This window comes from Triturus cristatus, chromosome 9 (genome assembly GCF_964204655.1).
Source record: "Triturus cristatus chromosome 9, aTriCri1.1, whole genome shotgun sequence".
Classification (NCBI taxonomy): Eukaryota; Metazoa; Chordata; class Amphibia; order Caudata; family Salamandridae; genus Triturus; species Triturus cristatus.
The window spans coordinates 1,040,840,989-1,040,850,153 of NC_140592.1; positions in this window are offsets into that span (position 1 = coordinate 1,040,840,989).

The following is a 9,165-nucleotide window of genomic DNA, read 5'->3' on the forward strand; positions in this document are numbered from 1 at the left end:
AGAGGAGGAGGGAGATGCGAGCAGAGCATCAAATGGCTGGGTGAGAAGGGAGGGGGGAATGCAAGGAGCAGAGGAGCAGCTGTGCACGTGCACGCAAGCTCTAGGCCAGCAAAACCATGTGAGTAGCACTTTTGAAAACCCACTTACAAAATGTCTCAAAAAGACAGCTTGCGCTGCATCAGCGAGACCTAATGAATATGTCCTTGTGTAACGTAACTGGGGCTCATGTAAAGCACTCCAATTCCTTCAGTTCGAATACGCGCTATATAAATCTGCAACAAAAAAAAAAGCTTGAGCGTAAAGCCTGGCTCCAGTTTGGAACAACGAGCCGAGCTTTCACGTAGCTTCTGCATAGCAGCCACGTTTTAAGTTTGCTTATGTAGATTTACTTGCTTTTAGCGCTTTATCCGTAACATTTAACTGCCTAATGTGTGACACTTTATAACGACAGCTCTCAAGTTTTTTTCTTGCAAGTTTCTTTTATTCGCAATGTTTTCTTGTAACCAGACTTTCTCATAACCCAGAGACCGCAGTACAATATGAGAATGCCTGTGACAATCGTTTTCACCAATATTCTTTTTCCCTCACAGAACCAAAATGTGTTAACATTCTTGATGGCTGCAGAAGCGGCCAAAATACTAATTTAAGCGGTGCCACACATTAAGACCAAGAATATAATTCAATTGCGATAAGAATGTCAGAGATAATTATTTGGACACAGGGTGGAGAATATACCTCAAATCAAGTCCACAGTGCTGCTCTTTGAGACATGATTAATTTTTACTGACTTTTTTTCATTATTGCGGTCAGAGAATGGCAGCTGTTCCCAGAGCTACATGGTTCACTTTTGCTGCTGGTGTGGTACAAAAAGAGAGCAAAGTTGAACTTTTATCCATTTAGAACATCTGGTAGCCTGTAAGTAGTATGTACAGTGGTTCTGTTGTCTCTGGGTAGGGAGGCCGGGAGCGAAAGAGTCCTATCAAAGAGATGCTCTCACCTTACTGTGGTGCTAGTTACAACAAAAACAAAATCAGCCAGGATCCTGCTCTGTGCCCGCTCTGCTACCCTGTGGCTGCGAGATGCTACAGCGCCACCATGCTTGAGCAATCACGAGCAGGCTCAAGTGCTTGCCAGCAGTGGAAACAAGCTGCCACTAAGTTGGGCAGGCGACAGACGTGCAAAGCTGGCTCTTAATATATCAAAATGAGATATATTGTGCTAAGAGTCCAAGGTTTCCCCTATGAGTGGACAGGGGCTTGCTCAAGCAATCCCAAGTACTCTTCTAGGGGCTAGTGTGGTTGAGCTGCCTTAGGCTTATCAGAGAGGAGTGAACAAGATCAACAAATACACACAATAGTCAATAAATGATAAACACAACTCAATAAGGAGATCCACACCAATTTATAAAAATAACAGGTATCTTTATATATGTTTAGGCACCAGAATCATTTAGTTGAGGTAAGTATGTTTTTCAATAGAATTAATTTTGTATTTAAAAAGTAAATAGTAAGTGCAGTGTTCAGAAGCTGCAATGTGAGAAGTTGCCCTGGTATATGCTGTCCACTAGTTATAGTGGGCACCCTGTACCAGTCCAAACAACCCCTTATTGGTTATAGGTTAAAGACAACCTTTATTGAAAGCTATCCTAGTGGTAGCTGTGGAGAACAGCCTTCAGGCTAAGTCTTGAAGGAATGTAAAGCAGCTTGTTTTACCAGTCTATAATCTCTTGAGTGCCTAAATGAAAGATAACTATACCAGGTATATATATAAAATATATGTATTTATTTCTAAACACACCCTCCTAGATTCTGCGGGTCTCAGCTTTACTGGGGACTCAGTCGGCCTCTGAGATGTCTGGAAATCCTCTTCCTGGGCTGCAAATACTTCGGAGTCCGACGGAAGCTTCGGAGATGCAGACCGGCAAATTGCTTTGTTGGTGCCTGTAAAGCAGGAGAGTCACTCCTTGACCCCAAGGGTGATTTCTTCAGTCCTCTAGTCTTGAGTAGAGCGTCGAAGTTCCAGGATTCAGCTTCAGAGTTTCGTCCATGGATATCTAAAGTTCTGGTTACGGAGGTTCCTTACTTATACCTAAGGAAGGAGTTGGACTAGCTCTGGGGACCCATCTATGGGAGGGTTTGGAAAGAGGGGTGGCTACACCCATTTCCTTTGTCCAGTTTTGCGCCAGAGCAGGGGCTGGAAGCTCCTGAACCGGTTTGAGCTGGACTATGCACAGGGACACCAAATGTGCCCCCTGTGCAGGACTTCAAAGCACTCAGAGAGTGCTCCCACCCAGCCCCAATACACATAAGCCTGCCTGGGAGGTGGTTACACCTCCCTCTGACAGGAAACCTATTGTCCTGGCCTCCCCTGCCGGAGTTTCGGTCAGTAGCAGGAGGCCAGACCCGTGTCTGTGGGTGCAGCATCCATTTTGTGATGCCAGGGCTCTATTAGATTTCTACCGGGTATACCAGTACTGCCATGTCTCTCCCTCTAGAAGAGTGGGATCATATCCTCACATCAAGAACTGATGTGGGGGTATGATTCCAAGGTGTTGGACACCAAACACAACATGTTTCTGTGCAGCCAGTCCAAAGTTAGCATTAACCGTTTAAGATATAATGCACTTAAGAGTATATGGTCAGGCTGCACCACTGACAACCCCGGAGAAGAGATTCCGAAGGCTGCAGAGGGGCTCAGCTCATGCCTGGGCACCCTCTCACATATACCCAAGCTCCCTGCCTTCAGGATTGATCAGGCCTGCCATAGGGGTGACTGATAGGTTACTATGTGCAGTGATAGGTGAGGTATAGTGAACCTATACCTCAGGAAGGGGTGCATTGACCACCTTACCCAGTCTGCAGTAGCAGACCTGTGGTGTCATTTTGTATGGCTTTCCAGGGGTGGCATAATACATGCTTCAGCCCCTGGTAGGCCTCTGGGGTACCTATGCCCTGGGTACATAGTATACCATATACTAGGGACTCACAAGGGTACCCCAGAATCCAATCTGGAGTGTACCTAAAGTACATGCAATCAATTTAGAGAGGAAGCAGCTAGGCTGGGGCCCTGAATAGCAGACTAAAGTCGAAAAACAGTGAAACACCAGCAAAAAGTGGGGGTAAACATGTGAAGCAGATCCCACTTTCCTACGTGCAACATTATCCTATGGGAGGAAAAACAAGTGCAGCATTCAGGTACAGTACAGCGACTTGTGGGACCAGTCTCTAGGAGTTAAGGTGAGTGGTGGGCTAGGTCCAAGGCAGCACCAGCAGAACACCACTAGTGGCATAGGGCAGCCGTGTGCAGGGGTGCAAAACAGCATTGGGTGCCCAGTGTTATTCTATAGAGATTGGTCTCCGTTTAGAGAGGCTGCAGGCTTGGACTGGGGGGCCAGTCGGTCTGAACCAACAGGGGACTTAGGCCTAACGATGTTCGGGGACCTCTTTTCCAGGGCCTAGAGGTGACAGGTGCAGAGGTGAATTTAGGCGTCTGGTTTTTCATACTGGGAGCAGTCGCGGTAGAGGGGGCCTGAATGCAGAGGCTGTAGGCGACGTTGGAGAATTAACTGGGGCTAAACCACAGTGGACTCAGACTGTGGAGCTCAGCACACTTCTACAGCTCAGGCCTGCAGTCAGCGTGCTGTTGAGCAGAGAGGGTGTCTGACAAGATCACTCCATCTATTGACCAATCTTTGGGACTGTTGGAGAGGAAATCAGGAATAGGCTTACTCTCTTCTTCCTGATCCTCATCAGTGACCATCAGCATGGCCCATAAACCTTGTGGAGCTATATGCTGAGCTCTTTTCCCTTATGCCTGGTCAAACTAAGTGGTGTATCCATGATGTGGGCACCGGTGACAGTCTGCTTGTCAAAAGTAAACTGTATAGACAGTCTGACCAAGTGAGAGAAAACATCAGAGCTGAAGACAGCAAGTTGCTAGAGTTAGAGGTAATTGAACCCTGTGAAAGTTCCTGGGCCCGCCCAGTTGTCTTAGTTCCCAAACTTGACCCCCCAGGGTGGAAAGTAAGAATTGAAGTTTTATGTGGACTATTGGGGGCCTCAATGCTGTCACAAAGAGAGATGCACACCCCATTCCAAGGGCAGATTAACTCATTTACAGGCTAGGGACAGCCACATTCCTCAGTACCGCTGAATTGACATTAGGGTACTGGCAAATTGGTCTGACCCCAGGAGCAAAAGAAAAATCAACATTCTCAACCCCAGTTGGGCAATTTTAGTTCCCTGTTATGCCCTTTGGACTAAAGAATGCCCCTGCCACCTTCCAGAGGTTGGTGAAAAAAGTCCTTGCTTGGTTGGAGTCTTTTAGTGCAGCTTATCTTGATGATCTTGTGGTGAAAAGTTCCACCTGGCAGGATCACCTGATCCACATTGAAAAGGTTCTAGAGGCTCTGCAGAGTACAGGCCTCATTATCAAGGCAAGCAAGTGCCAGATAAAGCGGGGGTCTGTTGTATACTTGAGCCATCTTGTAGGTGAAGGCCAAGTTCAACCCTTACAACCCAAGATCCAGGTAGTTGTGGACTGTGTAGCTGTACCAATCTAGACTCAAGTCAGGACATTCCTTGGCTTGAATGGGTGCTACAGGAGGTTTGTTAAGGTGTATGGTACATTTTTTGGCACCCCTCATCGTATTGACCTTCAAGAAAATGCCAAAGAAAGTGAACTAGACAGAAAGCTATCAAAAAGCTTGTCACTCTGAAGGAAGCATTGTGCTCAGCACCCATTCTAAAAGCTTCAGATTATGCCAAGCAGTTCACAGTGCAGACAGAGTGCCATTGAGAGGGAAGCCTTTGCTACTGTTTGGTCCCTGAAGAAGTTGAGGCCAAATCTGTTTGGTTCTCACTTCTTTTTTTCAAACTGACCACAGGCCTCTCAGATGGCTAATGCAAATGAAAGGTGAAAACCCCAAACTGTTGAGGTGGTCTGTTTTCCTACAGGGTATGGACTTTACAGTGGAACACAGAACTGGGACTGACCATGCCAATGCAGATGACCTTTCCAGTTCTTCCACTTAGAAGATGAAGACTCTTTTGAGAAAGGTTAGTCTCATTCTCCTTTGTTTGGGGCATGGGGGGTTATGTAGAAAAGTGTTCCTTTTTGACTAGGTCATCCCCACTTTTTGCGTGGTATTTGATGTGATTTTGACTGGAAGTCTACTGGGTCCCTGCTAACCAGGTTCCCAGTGCCAGATCTCTTTCCCAAAACTGTAAAATTATTTCCTCCTATTGGCAATACCTTTAGCACTCTTAGTCCCTAGTGAATGGTACCCCTGGTACCTAGGGCCTGAGGTATTAAAGAAGGGTCTCTCAGGGCTGCAGCACGAATTGTACCACCCCAAGGGACCCCTCACCAAACACATGCCAGACTGCCATTGCAAGCTGCGTGTTTTGGTGCAGGCAAAAGTGAAAACACGAAATGACACACAACCCTGTGTGCCATGCTCCCTAACCCTGCATGTAATATGTGTATGTCACCCCTACAGCAGGCCTTACAGCCCGAAGGCAGGGTGCTTAGTATTACATGTGTGGGCATACCTGCATGAGCAGGAATGCCCCTGTGCTAGTCAATTCTATCACTGCCAGTGCAAGTGAACTGAGAAGCCATTTTAAAACGTGCTAGACACTGGTGTAAACGAGTTCCTCAGCTACATGGATGGCTTCACTGAAGGTAGGGATATTTGAAGTAGCGGCTGCTACCGAAACCAAGTGGTGGGAAAACGTGGGGGAATAATCTATAATAAAGAAAAGAACTTACCTAGCCCTGCTGTTGCTGGAGTCCAGCTTCCTCGTCGCGCAACCTGCACAATGCTCCAACACTCCCCACCCAATCCGGCTCTGCTCTCATGCGATACATAGCATGAGAGCAGCAACAGGATTGGTCTGAGCGACCTGGCTTGCTGCTCTGATAGTGCCTGGGAGCCTGTGGTGTTTCTCCAACCCAGCTGTGCAATACAGCTAGGTTGGAGAAACCCAAGTACGCCGGCCTAAACCGACATGCGCACTGACCGTGTGCACTTCTCCTCCTCCCTGCTCAGCCTGTCATCCTTAAAGACGACGGCCCCGCCCCACCCTGGACACGGGCCACTCGACAGTGCCAGCGTAAAATAAAATGATAATAAATAGTTGTATAATCTTTTTATTTCATGGCACTAACCTGTGGGGCAACTCTCCTCTGCCAGAACGGAGGAGCCGTCCCTGGATGTTTGGTATCAACCATCTCATATGCATAAACCCACACTGATTCCAGTGTTGTTTTTATTTCTACATGCACCTAGAGGGCACCTTAGAGATGCTCCCTGAAAACCTACCAGCCCTTGGTGTGTTGGCTGACTGCTTTCTGCCAGCCTGTTATGTTATGTTAAAAATCATTTGTAGAGCGCACGTTCACCAGATGGTTTCTTGGCGCTTGCCACCAGCCTGCCACCAGAGATGAGTGTCTGCCTTCAAGGGTGAGAGCCTTTGCTCTCAGGAGGTCAGAAACAAAGCCTGCACGGGAAGAGGGTGATAACACCACCTCCCAAAGGATAATAATCCACATTTGTAAAGTGCGAACAATCACCCATAAGGGTCTCTAGGCGCTGGTGGCCGTCGGGAAGATTAAGCAAGCTATTGCCCAGAGTCACATGGTGCTGGGCTAATCTGTCGCGTTTTTCAGAGAGGCCAGCTGATAGAACCCAGCACAAATCCTTGCCCAGAACTTGGGCATTCATAGAGCTCATGGTGTACGGCCCTATACCGGGTTCCATATACTACAGCGACCTCCCACTGGCATAAAAATATTATTGTAACGTGAGGACATTAATGAGAGGAGTCCCTGTATCAATACACAAAGGAGTAGGACTAGTATCTGCCTGTACACTGTATAGTTATTGTTGCTTGTTAGCATCATTGTGTTTTATGTTTGTAAATTGCACAGTCTTATGTCTAATGTATAATGTATAGATGTGAATCTAATGTGATTATGGTTTAAAGTTTTTCATTATGTCTGTATATATTTTACATGTGAAATAAGGTAATAGATTATTTCTCTAGTAAGTCCTGCACAGGGACATCATGTCTTGGTTCAAAATATAAAAAACTTCATCTGTATTTAGTTACAAACCAGGGATAAATAAAAAATCTATCTGGTGCAAAAAAAGAACACTCTTATCTATGGTGTCAGAGGTATTGTGCTTTGAATACGGGCTAATCTGTCGCCGGCACCGGGGATCGAACCGTGATCCCCAGATTCTGGATTCAGTCGCCCTGGCTGTGGCGCCACACCTCTTCCAGGATGACATGCTGATTTGCATTTCATGGCAGGGGAGCTTCAACGAAGCTACCGCCTTTGAAATGTGAGGCCGGGCCCCATCACAGGAGAGGACAGCAAGCCCTTTTATCCAGAGCCCGTTGGCACCTGGACAGGTGGGAAAATTAGCTAGTCAGGTAGGAGTGCCACCCCCAGGCTAGTATCACCCCTAACATGGCCTAATTTGAGGTGAACACAACTTTTCAGAAGTGTCCATCTTGGTGAAGGCAAACTTAGGAATTCTGGCACAGTGTTATGCCCACTTCCCACAGGAAGAGGTCACATAGGGGGCGTAGTGACCCCAAGGGTCAGTAGCCCATTGGCTTCTACCCTACACTCCCCTTACGCCCTTAAATTCAGTTTTTAGGTGATCCCCTGGCACCAGAAAATCGGAACATGCTGACCTGAAAGAAGTAGACGGATGTGAAGATTCGCACCTGCCAGAACAGAAGACCTGGTAACTGATCTGGCGCCAACCCTGCCGGCCTGCCTGCTGACTTGGAAAATTGCACCAAAAGATGACTTGTCCTGCAGCTGCTGAGTCCCCAAAGCCCAGGAGACCTACCACCCCTTCATCCAGGGACCAAGACCTCCCGAGGAGTGGCGTACCTGCTTCCTTGCATCCTGCAGACATACACAGACTCCGGAAAGGAATTCATGACCGCAGAAATCCTATGCCTGAAGACACTACTGCACCCATCACCCCAAGCCCGAGTTGAAGTGGGCCAAGGGTGTCATTGCAGTCCCCCAGCCCTCCAGAGACTGAGTCCACCGTGGTTTTACCCCCAGTGAACTCTCCAATGTCGCCTGCAGCCTCTGCACGCAGGTCCCCTCTACAGCGCCTTCTCCCGGTAAGAAAATCCCAATGCCTAAGAACACCTCTGCACCATCGCCTCTGGGCAGTGGAGAAGAGAACCAAAGGTGTCTCTACGTCCCCAGCCATCATGAGGCCTGAGTCCCCCTACTGGTTCAGACCGACTGGCCCAACTAGTCCAAGCCTGCAGCCTCTTTACACAGAGAACGATGTCCATAGAGTACCCAATGCTGTTTTACACTCCTACAACCGTCAAGGCCTAGTGCCTTTGGTGGTGTTCTGCAGGTGCTGCCTTGGATCTTGCCCACCACTCACCTTATCTCCTGGAGGCTGGACCCATAATTTGCTGTATGGACCTGAATGACGCACTTGCTTTTCCTCTCATAGGATAACATTGTAGCTTCTGAAAATTGCACTAAGTGTTGACTTTTTAAATACAAAAATAATTCTATTGAAAGACGTACTTACATGAACAAATTGATTCTGGTGTCTAAACATATATAAAGATACCTGTTATTTTTATAAATTGGTGTGGATCTCCTTATTGAGTTGTGTATATCATTTATTGACTATTGTGTGTGTTTGTCGATGTCTTGCACTCCTCTCTGAGGAACCTAAAGCTTCTCAACCACACCACCCCACTAGAAGAGCACCTTGGGATTGCTACAGCAAGACCCTATCCACTCATAGGGTAACCCCTGGACTCTTTGCACGATATATCTCATCTTGATATATCATATAAAGAGCCAGCTTCCTACATGGGGCCTCCTGGCACTTTAGGTGTGAACACAATATAAGGGCAGTCAGCAGGTCTGTGACAGAGTGGTTATGTTGACTGTGGGTAGGGAGGCCAGGAGCGAAGGAAAGGCATATGAAAGAGAGGCTCTTGCCTGACTCTGTGGTGCCAGCTACAACAAAACCAAAACCAGCCCGGATCCTGCACCGTGCCTGCTCTGCGACCCGGTTGCTGGGAGATGCTACTGTGCCACCTTGACTGCACGAGAAGGCCCAAGTACTTGCAAGCAGAGGAAACAAGCTGCCACTTA